The 16,059-nt window shown below is 39.7% G+C and overlaps 1 protein-coding gene across 8 annotated transcripts in view; it reads right to left on the bottom strand.

Annotated features, from left to right (window-relative positions):
- Nucleotides 1-15,923, bottom strand: part of slc4a2b (solute carrier family 4 member 2b) — a 45,966-nt gene extending 30,043 nt beyond the window's left edge. The window contains exons 1-2 of one of the 8 annotated variants that reach the window (XM_044175869.1): nucleotides 15,843-15,923; nucleotides 5,537-5,592 (exon numbers count right to left, since the gene is read on the bottom strand). The gene's annotated coding sequence lies outside the window, so the exon portion shown is untranslated. Of the gene's footprint in view, nucleotides 1-5,536; nucleotides 5,782-8,850; nucleotides 8,869-10,541; nucleotides 10,607-15,603; nucleotides 15,786-15,842 lie in introns of those variants that run through there. The other 7 variants (XM_044175873.1, XM_044175870.1, XM_044175871.1 and 4 more) reach the window with 7 other exon arrangements.
- Nucleotides 15,924-16,059: the final 136 nt, after the last annotated feature.

Here is a 16,059-nt window from a genome sequence, read left to right as displayed (position 1 = left end):
GAGGCAAACAAGGCACACAAATACTGTAGCTGTGAGCAAGTAATCCTTGAATATGAAGTGCAGTCAGAAAGTATAATGACAGTGGTGTGTTTTTTTATTGTTTTGGCTTTACTTCAGCACATTAGATCTGAAATGAAACAATGAATATAAAGTTGATCTCATCCATAATGGATGAGCAATTAAGGGCGTGAAACCCTTTTAATATATTGTCCTTCAGTTTTAGTTATTGACTGTTCAAGTCAGTCATCTGACCTATTTACAATTGAACATTATGTTATGTTGCACAGACAGAGTTTTCAGCCATGCTAGCGGCTCTGTGAGGCTTTACTTAGACACAGCAGTGCTTTGAGCTAAATGCCTAAGTGAGCACAATGACAGTGCTAACATGCTGATGCTTAGCAGGTATAATGTTTACCAAGTTCACCATATTAGTTTAGCTGGTTAGCATGCTAACATCTGCTGATTAGCACTAAACAAGAAGTACAGCTGAGGCTGATATAATAATATATAATATAATATATAATATAAACTGTCATACATTTTGCAGGTAATTTGTCAACCAAAGTAGCCTATTGGACAAATCCTCTTTTTTAACGTAATGCTGGCGCTATAGGAAAAGTCAGGGGATCACCAAAATTATTACAATTCACCCTCTAGGAAACACGAATTTCTGTACAAAATTTAATGCAATCCATTTGATAGTTTTTGAGATATTTCAGTCTGGATCCAAAGTGGTGGACCAACCAAAAACCATTGCTATCCCTGGTGCCGTGCCTTGCCGCATGGCTAAAAAGGGTTATGATCCCTACACAGTTTATGTGATGTGGATGTAAATACCCTAAAAATAAAGCCAACAGTCTGAACTTTGACCTCATAAAATGCTGACTTTTTTGCATTTCAAATCCAGTGTGCTAAAGTGCAAGCAAAGACAACAAAATACAAAGCAACATGCTTCACTGCCCTAACACTGTCTGTACTGTGACATGTGGTCTAACTAAAGAGTAATCAACAGTTTTAGGATTTCCTGGAAGCTACTCAAGTACCTTTGAGGCCCCAGACCCACTTTAGAAACACAAATGGCCTAAAGTGAATGTCGTTTTTATGACGAAGTGGAAACAGATGAATTATACTTGAGGTATAATGGCAACAATGGCAGAATTAGTAGACGACCATATCAACATGCTTTTACAAACAATGACACTCCGTCTCGTTTCATTTCTATGATTCTTGATTTTAAGCCACGCAGCACTTTCTCACTGCCATTCAAGGTCATTAACCATTAGAGTCAGATAAGAGGCAGATAACACAGTGCTACTGTGCAGGGGATCCTTTGATAAGTAGCGGCACGTGCCTCAGCTAACCTCCACATCTGTCACTCTGGAGTCTCCGTTGTACGACATACCACAGGAATCCACAAACAACCAGTGGGGCTTTGCAGAGACAGTACAAAAATGTTAAGAAGATGTACTACAAGAGGACAATAAAATACAGAAGTAATTTGCTGTCTGGGAGAAATGTCATTTACGTAGAAATATAGATCTTGCTAAAGCTGAAACAATTCATCAATTAATCGAGTGGTAATTCAACAGAAAATTAATCAGCAACTATTTCCATCGTTTCTAATATTTTATATTTGAAACGATGGAAGATTCAGTTGTTCTGGCCTCTCAAATGTGAATATATGCTGGTTTTCTTTGTTCTCTATGATTGTAAAATGAATATTTTGGGTTTCAGACTGTTAGTCATCCAAACAAGACAACTGAAGATGTCACCTTGGGCTTTAGGAAATGTGACAAGCATTTTTTACTATTTTATTTTTTTTCTATTTTATAGACTGAACGAAAAAATGGATCAATCAAGAAAATTGTTACTTGCAGCCTTAGTTCTTGATATAATTAAGCTTTATTGTTAGGCTGCAATAAAAGAATAATATAAACTGGTCCATTAGTCCAAATGACACTGAGGATGTATTCCTAAGCATGATATGTTTAAAATAATTTAAGGAAACAACAAAACCCTTTGACTTACAGTTGTTAAATATACTAACCACCCAGTCCTCATCAGCTTAGACTTTCCAGAAATCTTAACTGAAATTGTGTAAAAGCAGAGGAAGGCCCTCTTTTTGTTCACTTTCCATTGTCACAGTTAGAAATCATGTTCTGCCAAAGCTAGTCTGGCTCTCTGACAGCAGCTATCAAAGAAACGATAAGCCTCCTGATGCCTGAGCACAATCATATCAGTGACCTTGTTGACAGCGAGGGATTTCTAAGAGGTACAGTTGTTGATGTTTCATTAAAGCACAATCAAAGACAAGAGATTAAATGCAATGCAGAAGTATTTAGGAGCTGGACAGCGTTAACTTTTTTTTTTATTATTTAAATGTGGATTAAACAAAGACATCACCTGCCAAAGAGATCTAAAAGTGAGACACCGAGCAGACCACACAACGTTTTGGCAATGCTCCTCGTTTGCTCTGCCATGGCAATCACTGCACTAAATGGTAATTACATACTAGCTGCCGTCCTATAACGGAATAACAACTTTAACTAGTTTGAGGCATTGCAATCCGTGCAGCAATGGCGATAAAGGAGTCTATTGGAGTGAGCCTGGGTATGTTTGAAGATTACTTTCTCAGTAAACCTAGACCCCACCACTGTGGAAGAGGCAGGGCTGACTACACAGGGATAAAATTACAGAACCCTGGGATCCGAGCAAAAGGCATGGGAACCAGCTTATCTACCTCAGGGCATGTCTGTAATAATACCGATAACAATAATGATCAGAAGAAGAAAACAATAATACTAACTGCAATTGTCTTCGTAAGCAAGCAGATTTGAAAAAAGCATGGTCCTCAATGATCTAAATGTTTTCTGTCTGCAATCAAGTACAATCAGTCAGAGGACAGAATAAAAAGGAACTGGTTGTCCCTTATGTAATAACTGAAATGACCAAAAGGACATGAATGCTGAAAGTGCAAGAGGAAGTGAGGACAAGATGCTCTGTGTTTCTCCTGGAAGAAGTTCATCATGTCTTCCCAGAGTCATCCAGAAGCCCAGTACCTCGCAAACAGTTCCTAAAAGAAGATGATGAGTGTGGAATTTTTTGCGATTCAAAACTTTTCCATGCAAGACTTAGTCACAGCCTCAAATGTGTGCACGAAAAGCTTTGGGAAAACTATCCTTCAGGGAGGAAGTTTGTATGAAAACAGGAAGAAGGCAACTGCTACAGAGGAGGAGCTGTAAACTTATAGAAAATAGAAACGGAGCACTCAGGGATTCTTTCTAGTGTCCATAATGTCAGACCTTAGAAAGCGTTATCCATGTGTATGCTTGGACCGGACCTATATTACAAAGCTAATCTGGGTTAATACAAAATGTCTTAATGTCTACCCTGTGACATTATAGGTTAACTCAAATTGTCACAGCTTAACAAACTGGCGCTGTCATCTTCATCTGTCCCTCCTACAGAGAGAGAAGACACTAAGGGCAGAGTATACAATCAGGATCATGTGTGTGAAGATGCTACCTTTGACTGAGGAAACTGTCACCTACATCACCTACATCTGTTTAACTTAACTAAATGTATCTAGCATATAACAACATTTTAGTTATTAGGTATGAAAAATATCAGCTGAATAAACTCAACTTACATTTCCTTTGCTGTTATCTACAGGCCAATTGTATCAGGGCAAGCTAAACCAATCTAGTCTGAAATGATCTGAATATCACCAAAATCTTGACATTTGCGTCACACCTTTAGAGGAAGGTGATAAGTCAAGACCATGAGTTTGGTATTTTTATGTCCTTATTAGGATCTGTGGTGTGCACTTGGTGGTGACTCGTCTCTCCCACAGAGTCCAAACATACCTGACAAAGTCTCTTTAGTATGTTGTACATTTCCAGTATTTATAAATATGCCCTGCTTACCTCTAAAATGTTGAATTCTCCTGAAAAGAGCATTTTCCTCCTTTTATTAGGAATACAAGGCACATTAGATATCTTTTAGGGAAAAGGAGAATAAAAAGTGAGGGACAAAAGTCAGATGTTAGCCTGGCATTCTCAGGTATTTTTTTAGATGCACTGTGGGGCTTTTTTTAAAGAAAGGAACAATGATAAGTTACAGAGATCTGGGACACAAATATTCGGAGGAGACTTCTATATTAGGAGACTAAAGAGATGAGTCGGCACAAAATGCCAACCGACCATCTCAAAAATGTATGAGAAGCAACTGTCAAAGAGTTTTTCACTCTAAGCCAGGATCTGTATTTTAAAAAATGCCAGTTTTGTTTGTCACCATCTTTCACTGAAATCTCATGTGAGCTTTGGGGTTGAAGACAGACAAAAGGTCAAAATTCTTTTCTCTGCCTCCTCATAATGACATTAAGAGAAAGGAGTGAGACAGTCAGACGACAGATATTATGAGCCAGACTTGAACTCACGACACAAGCCCAAATGCGTCTTAACCCAGTGATCTGCCAGGGCAACCCGGCCGGGCCCAGCTTCAATCCGCAGCTTGGCACGTGAGTGTCGACCGCAGACTGCGTGCTCATCTACAATCTCCATCAAAAAGGGCATAATTAAAGAACAGTTCAATAAAATACACAAACTGCCAATAAAAATGCCTGTTCAGAAATAGAAGCTTGATCACAATGTCCAAACCTCAACCAACACACAGGCCTGTACTTATAAAAGCAGGACAATGACAGGGAGGAAAGGAGTGGTGTGAGGTTTCATTAGAGAACTGGGTTTACAAAAAACAAGACAGTGTCTGTTTAACAGGGGATGCATGTTTAAAGAAACAACCCATTTTTTCCCCTGAAACACTGATTGCGATTGCTCCAAGTGACGTGAAGAGAAGTCGTGGCCTTAGTGTTTTATCTAACACAATAACATGCTGTAACATAAGTATACAGAATCAACACTATTATCGCCTGTTTAAGACACATGCAAGATCTAATGTTGAAAAACATGGGTGTGATAAACAGAAATGGGTTGAACAGAGAGTGGTTTAAGAAAGACAAACACTTGAGAAATTAGTTTTTTGTAGCTATGATTGGTCGATTCTGATTCGACCACAGCATTTCATCACTTCCTTTAAAGGCTCTAATTTAGGATTTATAACAGTGGAAAAGAATTTCTGTGCTACTAAAACTCAAGTGGGCTGAAAGAAGCTTGTCTGAGGCCTTTTTTCTGCTGTGTAACCTGTGGAACTAAGTAGGATTTGTTTATAGTTGTTCGTGCTATGGTTGCAGATCATCGTGGCCCAAGCCTGAGTCAGCTCTACTCTCTCCTCAAGTCAAGTGGATATTAAGAAAGTGTGACAGTAACAGAAGGAATCCTGTCAAGTTTGATTAGACTTGACCTGACAGACAACGGCTGTGGTCACCTAATTGAGGACTAACCCATATAAACAATGAATTAAATAGACAATGAATTAAACAGAAAAAAAAGAAAAGTGACATTCTGACAAATAAGACAACTTGAAAACATGACAACTGGCCAAGAAATACAAAAAGAGATCCATGATCGTACCATACCTTTGTGTGCTTACAGCAGAGAAGCCACCGCAGACATTGTAGTGCAATTCTGAACTCTGCCGTGAAGAGACACCCAGGGTTGGTCAGAGTGCAGGACAAAAACAAACAGAGGCAGAAAAGAGATAAAGGGAGAAAAAAGGAACGAGAGTTAGAGATGTGGAGTGTGAGCCTCGGCCGATCATGTGTGGCCAAGCCTCTCGTCGAGCCAAGTGCTCTCTCTGACCAACATGCACAAACTGATAGCAGCAGCCTTCCTCCTCAGGATTATGTTTCCTCCTCCAGCCTGCTGACAAGTAGCCATGTGACTCCAGGACCCATTCAACACTGAGTCAGAGGCTGCTGCTCAGACACACAAATCTATCTGTGTCACACACACACACACACACACACACACACACACACACACACACACACACACACACAAAATGACCACAAGCTGAAGGTGGATTTCAACCCCAGAGATCAATATCTATCTTTAACAAACCATAATAGTGGTTTTGCATGTTTTAGACCAGTGGTTCCCAACCTGTTTGGCTTGTGATGTCTGAAAACAAAGCAATGTCTACTTGCAACTCCTTACCACTGGTTGCAAAAGTCTACTGGTTGTGACCAGATCCAAAAGTGTGATTTTTCTCACTTTATTTGAATAATTTTGACAGTCCTGAAGAAGTACAATTATACAGTAATTCACAAAAAAGGCAAGAATTAGAGGCTTGTGTAGCAGAAATATGTTTTTTTCTGCTTCCCCCCTCTGCGAATCATCTTGCGACCAGTTATCGAGCAACCGCTTGTGGGGTTCCCGAACCCAAGGTTGGGAACCATTGATTTAGCCCATTTACTAACTCAGACTAAAGGTCTACATGCTAGGAGGTTGTGTGATGCTGTATTAGCATGCTAAGATGTTAAACTAAGATGGTGAACATAGTATAAACATTATACCTGCTAAACATCAGCATGTTTACCTTAGCACTGTGCATTTAACTAGGCCACATTCAGACTGACTTAAGTCCTGCGGAAAAAATGCATTGAGCTAAATGCTAATGTCAGTATGCTCACAAGGACACTGCTAACATGCTGATGTTTAGCAGGTACTGTTTACCATGTTCACCATCTTAGTTTAGCATGTTAGCATGCTAACATTGGCTAATTAGCACTATACACAAAGTACAGCTGAGGCTAATGGGAATGTCATTAGTTTTGCAGGTATTTGGTCATAAACCAAAGTATTGGACAAATTATAAATTTGACCTGATGGTGGTGCTAGATGGAAAGTTAAGGGATCAACAAAACTGTTACAATTCATCCTAAAGGTGTGTACTCAAAATTTCATGGCAATCCACCCAACATTTCATTCAAAACCATAAATGTGAACTTCATGGTGGCGCTAGAGTTTCAGGTGATCACCAAAGTCATTAGGATACATCGTCTGGGAACCATGAATGTCTGTACGAAATTTCATGGCAATCCATCTGATAGTTATATATTTCATTCTGGACAAAAGTAGTTGACCATCCATAGAGCCACGCCGCAAGCACAGCTAAAAACACATTCAAATCTCATAAAAAAGGTACTTTGGAAATTAGTTGACAGCAATAATGGGCCAAAACATGCTAAAACATTGTATAGTCCGTTAATCACATGAGGATTACGTTCAGTGTTCCCCATGTGAAAATACTGTATCCACTGAAAAGGTCTATTACAATCTCTTTCTCAATCTGCAGGAGTGACATAAATTCATGTTGCGACACACAGACAATAGGTGACTAGCTGGTAAAGAAAAGGCTTTCGACATTAAAATATCAAGGGTGACATGAAAGGGAGTGCCACAAAAGCCTGGTTTACCACAACACACAAGCAAATGAATGACATCTCTCATTCCAAATAATGCAGACAGGGAGTGAGTCATTATGTACCAGCTTTTTTTTAGAACATTGGGCAATTTGGCTTCCCATACAGGACATTGCAACTTTGCGAGCATCTGTAATATGATGATAAGCAATCGATATTCTGAAATAAGCAACACCACCCATTACTGGCGTTGCATATATCTCAAAACGTTTTCGGTTCAAGTTTGAAATCAAACTAGTACACATCAACTGCATGTTTTTGGGCATGTTTATAAATTTGCACAGGATGTTTATTCATTTGTGAATATGTGTGCATATGACATGTTGCTTAATACGTCTTTAATTAACTGGTAATGACTCTTGATATAATGGTGGATGCTGAAATTTCTACACTGCGTCTCCAATATGTCCATCAGGTTTAATCATTTTTGTTGGAGTTCACCTGGAAAATCTGCTTGTGCTGGGAAAATATATCAGTTTTAAGGTAAATTTTCCTTAAAATACACCCTGGCATGCTACGGGTTCTTAGTGTATTTGGCAAAGGAAAAACAAAACTTGTCATGTCATGGAGGAATCAACACTATTACACAATTAATCCCACCTAAAGTCATAAAAGCTGCCAGATTAATTGTGTTTTGCAGCGAACAAAGAACAGTCCTGTGATCTAAACAAGTTGCTTACCCGTTCGCCAAATACAAGTGCTGCATTCCACATCAGCTTATATGAGCCTTAGGGCTAAAGAAATACCCAATCTCAGGAGGAGCCTGAATGTGTGTGAGTGTGTGTGTATGTGTGAGATATAATTGTTTGTCCCCAGGGATGTGTGCTCACTGTGGAGTCACATGCATGTCTTGCGGGGAAAAGAAACAGTCAAAGCCACAAGCAGCTAAAATTGAAGTCCACTTCAAAGTCTGGGGCTTTCCTCAATCTCAACAGTGTGCTGATAATAGCATTATTCACTGTGGTCAACTACATGAAGAGGTGTGACTTTTTCTTAACCATGACCAACACACGACATGCTTATTTCACAACACTTAACCTGCACAGAATTGAATCACTGTCCTCATTCTTGCTGCTTTGTGAGATTGATTGAAATTAATTTTTCGAGCCAGTTTTAAGGTTTTTGCTTGAATGTTTTTGGCTAAACGTGGTAAAATAAAGCAATCTGTACTACATCTAAACCATCTTGTGTACATTTCGAAACACATTTTCTCTGATGGAATAAATAAAAAGATAAAAATAAACATTTAACAAGATTTTTTACAGAAAAACACCCCGCCTTCAGTTTTTTTCCTCCAAGCTTCCTGTTATTCTTCTCTCCCTTCAAGTCTAAAACAAATATGCTAGGCCATATTCTTAGACATAAAGAAAAAACACACTCAAGTAGTGCAACCTAGGACAAACTGTTTACTTTAAAGAGAACGGCTTATTTTCAAACTTCCAAAACTTGCATTGACAGAAACTCACGTCAAGTCTCCTGTGCAGCTTGGCAACGCAAAGCCTGACCCCCGATGTAGCTGTATACAACTGATAGCTGCCCTGTTTGTGGATCTCTATGGGGATTTGGCGGTGGCATATGTTGATAGCTGTGCCTCTGTTGCCTCTGACTGCTTTAGCCTGAAATAGCTCAGCAGTTTAGAAGTCACCCATCCACCACCTCTTTCAACATGCAGATGTCTCTGCCTCCCTGCTCTGCTCTTCACAGCCCAGTGGCCACACTAACTTCACTCAGGGTTTGGCAGGGTCCAGCACTTCGGCATGACTGTGCTAAGTTATGTGCACACAGTCACTGGAACACTTCCAGTCTCACACAGCTAACAGCTGCACTCAGTCGATGTATGCCCATCTTTATCTCGCTCTTTGTCCCGTCAGAGGCTTCAGCCAGCAGAGGCTGTGCTTACAGTTAAGACAGCACCTGTCTTTGGGGTGAAGAGGGATTGAAGAGGCAACTAAATCCAGGCAGCTTACATAATGTCTGCGAATTGTACTCTATTCCAGAAAAGAAAAAATCACCACTCAAGCCTTTTTATACCTTAAAGTTCCCCTCCAGACACTTTTTAAAGTATGTAAAAATACTCTGATATGATTAATATTTTGTTTAACATGGTTATCCCACATAAAAAGTAAAAATAACTCTGAAAAGGGACTGGGAGCACATCCACTCTTTTTCGCTCACTGAGAAATTCTGGGTATATGAATGCCCCGCCCACCACCGCTGCGTGTCAGGTTGACCGGTGCCGGTGAGATTATGGATGTGGGTGTGAGACACGTTCTTATTATACATCCATGGTGAGAGAGCGGTGCGGATCAAGATGGCGAGAGTTAGAGGAAACATTGGAGAGATTCAGCCGTACATGTTTGAGCCTCAGTCAGATCCAGATGAGGAATCTATTGTGCACCAAAATCGCCGACTAGCAGACGTATCAGAATGGCAAGCGTAGTTAGCATCTTTTATTTGTTTAAGTTGTTGGTTAGCTTGTTAGCTTGCAACTGGCAGTGGCTGACACAGCGTTACTGGTGTGAAACATACAATAATATCTGCTAGATGTTACAGTGTATTCACATTGTTATTACGTAATGTTAGTAGACAGTTGAAGGAAGCTCCAGGGTCTGGTTTACATCCAAACACTGCACACACTACCATGTCTGTTGTCAAAACTTTCACTATGCTTACTGCAAACTCTCGCACCAATTGAGATTGGCTTTCGAATTTGTGACGTCCCAAATCTAGCTTGCCTGGAGTACGTTTGAATCTCAGATTTTAGGCAAGTGTACAGACATCTCCCCCTTCAGTAGAGTAATGTGAAAACACCTCTCTAGTGACAAACATTGCACAGATACAAGTCAGTAAAGTCAAGGTCTGACATTTTAGGGGACATAAACATGAGAAAAACTAATTTTTGATATATCTTTTTTTAAAACCTGCATTAACTGATTTTTGGCCACTTGGGGCCAGCGCAGCAAGCTGGCCAAAGACGAGTGCATACTGACGAGTGCGAGGCTCAGGCGCTGGCCTCCGCTAACCTGGACAGCATCAAGAGCGAGTATAGATGAATTCTCACTCTGCACATTTTATGTTCTTAAAACTTGTTTGGAGGGGGCGCCCCATTAGCTCACCTGGTAGATCATGCCCCCCATGTACAAGGCTGCGTCCTTACCGCAGTGGCCTGAGTTTGAATCCAGCCCGTGGCCCTTTGGTGCATGTCATCCCCTCTCTCTCTCTCTCGCTCCCACATTTCCTGTCACTCTTCAGCTGTTCCTATCAAATAAAGGCAAAAAGCCCAAAAAATAATCGATGTTGTTTTACAGTTCCAGCAGACACAGAGCAACATTGATTTGAAGTTGTGTTTCTGGCCAACTGGTGAATGTAAGTCCAACATTCACTCTTCTTTTAACTCCTGAGGAGAATATCTGGCTCTTTAGCTGCTAAAACTGAAACTGTTGAGAGAAAGGAGCGACCCCCTTCAAATTATAAGTAGTCATTTGATCCATTGATAATATAAAAATACGGATTTGTGCAGCTTTAAAATCTTTAATATCAATTGCGGTATCAGCCTCAAAAATCCCATATCAGATTGTAATAAAAACACTGAATTAGCACTGAGACTGTATTGTTGTACTGCTTCTATTCCGGTAAATTCCGATAAATAATAATCTACAGAGGAATTACAACTCCATGGTATTTCGCCCGAAGGAATTAAACATCTTTCCAAGAGAAAATAAAAAGGGAATACTAAATAGTTGGCCAAAGCCTGCTGTATGTGCTTTACACAACAGTGCTGCAAAATGAACAAAACAGAAGATTTACTGACTTGTTTTTAATCTCCACTGGACTTAACAGTCACCAGTGACTGGTCCTATCCAGCTCCAGTAGTGTTAGGGTGTGGCACTTTCTTGTCAAAACTGCATCCAGAGCTGCTCAGGTTGCACCAGTTGCACAAAAGCTAAAGCCTTGTTCTCACAGAAACACGGTAATCGTGGAGCTTTGACCTGGTGCACTTTGTAATAACTGTATTTACCCTCATTAGACTCAGACTGGGGCGGGAATAAAATATCCCCCCAGCTCCCAGAACCCAAACAAAGGCCTACAATCTCATACTACAGTCACATACAAATTAGCCATGTATCCATTTCCTGGGAAACAGCTTAATATGATTATGTTTGTGTGGCAGACAGCACAACCTTAAAATCTCTGCTGGTGAAGACTGAGAAAAGGCATGAGAATTTAAATATATACCCTCATGGGAAAGGATGACAACAGCGAAGGAGGAGGTGGGGAGAGTGGAAAGGATGCCTGACCATTTCTTATGTAGTTGAGTGTATAATTAGATGCTCCAAAGAGACTACAAACTCCAGACAGCTTAATGGGGTTTAATGTGAGAGGACAGCAGCCCAATCTATGCACGTTCCAAGGTGTACTGCCAAAGCGCTTAATGGTAATTGAATGCAACTTAATAGGCTAGAGCAGAGCAACAGCCAAGCAAGCAAACTGAACTGTAGATAATGATGTGACTCCATAATTTCTAATAGTAAACAGTCCTAAAATAACAGTGTTTAGTTTATGTTAAGACAGTTTAGGCTTGATGTGTTTATGGACAAAATGCTGGGTGTGTTTATCTGCAAAGGGGAAGGTAAAATAAACGCGAAGAGCCGAGAGGCCATGATAAAAAAAAAAAAAAAAATCTACCTCTTTTCCTTCCTTGTCTTCTGCATGACCAAGCAATTCACGACAGGAATGTGGGGACACTCTGCTCAACTGTTTGTGCATTTTTTTTCTCCAGCAAAACACACTACTGTTGTCATAAATCAGTTTACAATAAGTCTGTTTGACATTTTCCACTGAGGCGAAGGAAAACAAATAAAAGCGGAGACTGTGATCACAGAGATAAGATGAATCTATCTGATGTGTTCAAGCACCGCGCAGGATTATGCGACAAAATGAACAGCTCTGGAATTTGAGAGCGCAGATCGAACAAGGTCAGATTCACCAAGATAAACATTTCAGATTCCGCTATTGTATGAGTCCGTGAAGTGCTCAGATTTTGTAAGGCAAAAACGTCGTCAAAACGGTGGTTTGATTTGCTTAGATTCAATAATCTCTAGGAAAAGATAATCACTTTTAATCCTGTGTCTCAGCTTTACATCAAAGTAAAATATCTCCTCAGATAACCTGCAGTGCACATGGAGATGATATTGGTGAGTCAGCAGATGAGACACATCCTTCCTCCATCCTGCCAGAGGGCATGTCCTTTAGCCATGTGATAGATAAACAATCCTGGGACCATGTTTCCCAAACTGGGGTGCAGGAACCTGGAGGGGTCCTGGACAGGGTTTCAAATGGGTCCATGGCAAAAGGGATTTAATTCATTATAAGTTACAACTAGTGCTGAAGTGATCCAATGATTAATCAACTGATATGGATTAAAGAATCCAATTTTGATGATAGATTAGGGCGTAGTTCATAAACTTATTCTGTGACATCCCCCTTTGGAGGTTGAAAAATAAATAAAATCGTCCCCCTATGCATAAAGTGATTGCATTTGGTAACTAGTAACAAAAGGAGTCAAGCTGAAGTTTCTCATTAGTTTTTACACAATAAACTTAAGTATCTATTATCTATCTATTAGTATCTATCTATTCTTCATATTTTGGATTTGACTGACATGTTTCCTTTATGGGCATCACCAGTTTTCCTTTTCTTCCCAGAGTCAGATTCATACTGTCGACCTTTTTCAAAGCAGACGTTTTTGACTTGTCACAGCAGTAAAAAAAACCTTCTAATAACATCAACAATGGCACAGTTCCAGTTATCATTTCAATGCAGCAATTAAAGTTATTAGTTTCACCAACAAGTCAAAATGTCTGCTGTGAAAAAGCTTAAATCAACTTTTTTTTCACCCCCCCATGTCATGTGAGGGGTCAGACCCCCGGTCTGGGAACGACTCTATTAGGGCAGATGTTTGCCGAACCTCGACCCCTGCCCCCCCAAAACAAATGCCAAATATTTTCTGGTTACAGTTTCATAAAGGAGATGAGTTGCCTGTATTGCTGTTTCATATCATTAGAAATTGAATACTTCAACTTTTTGCCACTTTAATATCAACTTCTTCTGGCTTTTGTAACTTGTTAAAGCCATTTGTCATTATGTGGATATTTTATAGCATAAAATGTTATATTATGCTACCCTCATTAGTGTGTCATGCTCCACTTTATCTCCAAAGCTATGGTACAAGAGAAGCAGAGAACAAAAACCTCAAATGGGGGTCAAAGGGATGAAACTTGGGGTTTCTTGTTGAGAATCCCTGGATTATACTGAAATAGATTTCATCTAGTGATGAAACAATTAGTCGATTCATCAATTAGTTAATTGGCAAAATTAAATGAAAACAATTTTGATAATTCACTAATTGTTCAAGTAATTTATTAAGCAAAAATGCCTACCATTCCTGCTTTTCAAATAGGGATAGGGATCGTTAATTTTTATTGATACTGATACCATTTTCGAGACTGCTTAACGATCCCAGTCTTTATCGATACCACTGTCCAGGGGTGGGCAATCTTATCGAGATCGTGATCTAAGGCGTCTGCAATCTACTTTTCAGGCGAATCGTAGAGATCGCGGTATTTAATGTCCTCTTACTTCTGTTTCCAAACTTCACATAAGCTCATTGACTATCAGATGTGAACAAACCAATAATGTGATGTAGCCAGTTAGATAGCTATGCTGATTGGACGAATTACTTTACGTGGCACTTCCTTGGGTGACGTATTGTAAACAGTGCAATTGAGTTGTGAGTATTTGAAAAGTGTTATGATTGTTATCTTTTGGCTTCTGTTTACAACTTCAAATTAATTAATCGCCATTTTGAAACCTGTGTGTCTTTAATGCAATATTGTGTTTTAATGGTGCAAATGAAGAAATTCATGGGTTATTTCTATAGTCTACAGGGCATTTCAAAAGTGAGAAAAAAGATTGCAATTTAGATCGTGGATCGTGATTAAACAGATCGTGATATTATTTTCTGACCAGACCGCCCACCCCAACCAATATCGATAAGTTTCTATTAATTTGGTTGAAAGTCGAGCCGACAATAAATTCTTAACAGAACTGGAAAATTTTTCCAACAATAAAGATGGGGTGAGCTTGAGCTGACCAGCATCTAAATGAATGAAGTTGGCAAATGTTAAACATATTTTTCATTACTAGGCAAGTGACACATTTTTAATTTGGTATAATGTACTAAATATTAATATAACAGTTTTGTTTATGTTTTAGTAAGTATTTCACACTAAAGTGTTGGTTAATGTCTGTACTGTCACTTTAAGAGATCGCATATTTTTGGATTATTATTAATTGGATTATTATTGTCAAGTAACGGGACTAATTGGAGGAAGATGGGGTACCATGCAAACCTTGGGTGGAGGAGGATGATTGTCGCCCAACAGCAGCCTCGAGCTCGAAATGAAGCGAACGAGGGCGCGAGGCAATTCAATTATTCGTTTAGTTGGCAGGCAGTTCAATTTAATTCACAAACTTTCTTAAACAATGGATGTATGTTTGTGCAGCAGTGATTTGATTTAAATGACGTGACTCTCTCGAGACATAACGTTACGTCACAGGCACCCGCTGCTGTCGATAGCAGGATCGACTTTATTGATTTTCGGGTTCTCAAATGTGAGAATTTGCTATTTTTCTCTGATTGATGTCACTGTAAAAGGAATATCTTTAAGGGTTTGGACTGTTGGTCGAATAAAACAAGCAATCTGAAGTTGACCCCTTGACCCCTGGGAACTTGAAATGGATCCTTTATCATCATAAAGAAAACTGATCGTTAATGAAAATAGTTGTTAGTTACATTCAGATTGTCCCTATCCATTCACTTCGTATTAATCTCAAACCTGCTAATGACAGATCTTTATAATTATGTCACCTTATGACCTGAGAAACAAGACCTGGTGCTGTTGTACCAGTGAGCAGTGAATGAATGAGTAAATCTGTCTCCACACTGCTTTGTTCAGTTATTTAAAGACAACAGAGGGTTTTGATGAGGACCACCTCCTCAACACGACCATCACATTTTCAGGAGTGACCGCTAGCTGGCTAGGATGAGGAACTCCTCTAACATTATCGATTACCTCCCACCAGTCTGTGAAGACGCTTAAAACACAACAAAACTGTAAATCCGAGTACATTTACAGGACTTTTCCCCCCTTTATTACCTGCTTAACAATCCGAGGGACAAAGCGAAGTCATCCACCAACTGTAGCGGACACTTGCAATGCATGTGTGGCAGTTACTGGCTGTCAATGCCGCCTCTCTTCACAGGAAAATAAGTCAACAGTCAAGACCAGTTCGTGACCTTCGAAATAACGATAGTTCAAACCAAAAAACGCGTTTTCATAAAGCGAAATCCCTGTGAGGCTTACAATCACACACATATTCTGGTTTATTTACTCACCGGTGCCTGGTGCTCACCTCAAACTCTCTCTGAATCACTTGCTCAACCGGTGTCAAATCGCCAAAATAAAAACAATTTCACTTCCGGTAGAAAATTCAGATTAAACCCCCCCCCCGTGGCGCGCATATACACACGTGTCTATTCACCACGGCAAAAAACCCACAATCTTATACTTGTGAATTAGCTCATAATAAATAAAATATAACAAAACATCACA

This window comes from Siniperca chuatsi, linkage group LG19 (genome assembly GCF_020085105.1).
Source record: "Siniperca chuatsi isolate FFG_IHB_CAS linkage group LG19, ASM2008510v1, whole genome shotgun sequence".
NCBI classification, from domain to species: domain Eukaryota; kingdom Metazoa; phylum Chordata; class Actinopteri; order Centrarchiformes; family Sinipercidae; genus Siniperca; species Siniperca chuatsi.
The sequence above is the reverse complement of the archived record's forward strand: the minus strand, read 5'-3'. Positions and strand labels throughout refer to the sequence as shown.